The sequence below is a fragment of the Cupressus sempervirens genome, chromosome 9 (genome assembly GCF_028749045.1).
Source record: "Cupressus sempervirens isolate cs-2001-9-10 chromosome 9, ASM2874904v1, whole genome shotgun sequence".
NCBI lineage: Eukaryota > Viridiplantae > Streptophyta > Pinopsida > Cupressales > Cupressaceae > Cupressus > Cupressus sempervirens.
The window spans coordinates 564,091,559-564,094,140 of NC_143126.1; the positions used below are offsets into that span (position 1 = coordinate 564,091,559).

General features: G+C 34.3%; 1 non-coding gene and 1 pseudogene across 1 annotated transcript; one reads left to right on the forward strand and one right to left on the reverse strand.

Moving 5' to 3' along the window:
- Positions 1-287: 287 nt before the first annotated feature.
- LOC149539901 (signal recognition particle RNA) lies at positions 288-603 on the reverse strand. The gene has a single exon (XR_016356618.1).
- Positions 604-1,144: 541 nt separating this feature from the next.
- Positions 1,145-1,603, forward strand: LOC149539902 (zinc finger A20 and AN1 domain-containing stress-associated protein 9 pseudogene; annotated as a pseudogene).
- The last annotated feature ends 979 nt before the right edge of the window (positions 1,604-2,582 follow it).

Here is a 2,582-nt window from a genome sequence, read left to right on the forward strand (position 1 = left end):
TAAACTTGTGCTAATCGAAAACAACCGAAGAAACAATATATAATCACAATTATTGACTTTGATAACCAAATTAAGTATCAACCATAAACTGTAGTCTAACAAGAGCTCGTAACCTACACATATAAACCTACATAATGAATGTTAGTGAAAGATCAAAATATAAGAGGGAAACTTGAAAAAAAATAAGATTCATAACCGATTTACAAAGGCGACATTGTGATCTTATTAGAAGACACATCTAATTTCCATGGAAGAAGAAAATTTTGGAGAAGTTAGAATCAGTGGTAAAAGGTGGAGGTCCGAGGATGAGGAGGCCGGGAGGATCTGCGGTTAGAGGGGCAAGCGGCGCGTAATCCTTCCACTGTAGGGAGTGGGAGGTGTTCGTTGCTCTGTGAAACCAGCCTCACGCGTTCCCCTCCGCCTTACGCTGCGAGACAAGTCATCCCTCCTTCGAAAGATGGCCCCACAATGACTCTCTACTTGGAGCAGGGCGCGCCACATGAAATGCCACGCATCTTCCCTCCTCGCCAGCCATTAAACTCTCCTATTCCACCACCTTATGTGTCCCCACTCGGGTCACAAGCCCACGTTACCGAGCTCGACACATAGTACGGTCAAACTCTCAATATTTATAGAGCATATGATTTCTTGCTTGCCGCGTGTGGGATAATTCACACGATACGTGTGACGCAAGCAGGTCTTGCTTTTTCAGATTTGCGCAGGGAGTGTACTGCTTGGCTAGGCTTTTCATTGCCATCAAAATTTGACACAAATATCAAACATTAATCTTTTTCATACCCACAACAACAGACATACCTGATCTAAGAAGTGAGAAGGATGTGCGTTAATGTTGTTTACCAAAATCCTCCATCTTCTATTTCAACTTATCGGAATTATGTTCAATAATTCGTTAGGAACATTCAAATATTGATAGACAGAATATTTTATAAAGTAATCGACGTGTTGATTGATTCGTGTTCCATTGCAAAGCGTTGAGAAGATATAAGAATTGAAACCCGATTCCATATAGTCTACAAACTTGAGTATTTCATCTGAGATTTTAGAAGACACAAGGATTGAAAATCAATTACACATAATCAAATTTAAGTATTTCATCTGAAATTTGATTTGTCATAAATTAAAGATGTCAGAAGAGAATAAACTTTGCATCCAAAAATGTGGGTTTTTCGGTAGTGCTGAGAATATGAACATGTGTTCGCTTTGTTATAAAAAACATTTGGAGATAAAGTCGTTAGCTGAAAAGGAAGCAGAGGAGAAGGCCGAGAGAGGAGGAGCGGTTAAGAAGGTCAAAGTAATTGAGAAAGAAGTAGCTAAAACGGTACGAGTAGAAAGAGAGAGAGAAGAGGGTGAAGTAGAAGTAAAAGACGAAACAGAGAAAGAAGTAGCAGAGGGGAGATGTTTCAAGTGCAATAAGCGTTGCAGAATAGGTGTGAGTTTTAAGTGCAAATGTGATCATGTGTTTTGTGGCGAGCACAGGTATCCAGAGGAACATAATTGTTCTTTTAATCACAAGGCATTTGGGCGTCAAAGTCTTGCAAAGAATAATCCTTTAATCAAGGCTTCCAAGATTGAGAAACTATAATTTATTTGTCAATTTTATAGATTCTTTGATTTAGAATAGAGGAAATAAGAACTTTCTAATAATAAAAAAACTAAAGGATAAACTTAACATCATTAAGTGAGAATTTTTTTTTATGTTCTTTACTTTATATTTCATTTAGACTTGTTTCCAATCATAGTAACCACCATTTTATTTATATGTTAAGTCTCTTGAAAGACAAATGATATAGAATTTATTAACGTGGTTTTAGAAGAATTCAATATAATTATGACATAATCTCATATGTCACATTTATTATGCACCTAATGATCACATATCATTCTTCTCCAAATTATAGTGACAACCAACCACACACAACTAATAATTAACTTTATTTTAAAATAGTTTAAACAATTAGCTTTATATGATATTGTAATCGTATGTCATAAAAGATTTTTTTTTTTTTTTTAAAATTAATCCATCAAAAATTTGCCAAGTCAATTGAATAGTTAATGTAAACTCTTTCATACACCACACTACCAACCAAATTGAATCAAATAATAAACTATTAATGGATTCTACCAAATAATTAAGTTTTATTGAATGCTATTATAATGGTTTCACATGTTTTTGAATAGGTACTATAACAATGGTTTCACATCTTTGATTCTGTTATATGTAAGTACTAGTAAACTCTCACATGTCTCTTTCCAAGTAATTCGTTATGAGCCCTCTACTTTTCTCTTCTATACATGGTCAAGTTTCACCTATAACTGCATTTGCATTGTATTTTATGGTCAATCTCTTCTCACGGCCTCTACAACATAACATGTGATATTTCCAAAGCTCAAATGTATTGACTACAAGTAAATGATCGAAAAATAATGAAGGAACGAAAAATTGTGAAACTTAGGCAACATAGTTTTCAACTATCTTTATTTTGAACTTTTAGATTTTGATGTGGTAGATAATAGATTCAATAATATAACTAAATTGGAATGAATTTTGATCATTAACATAA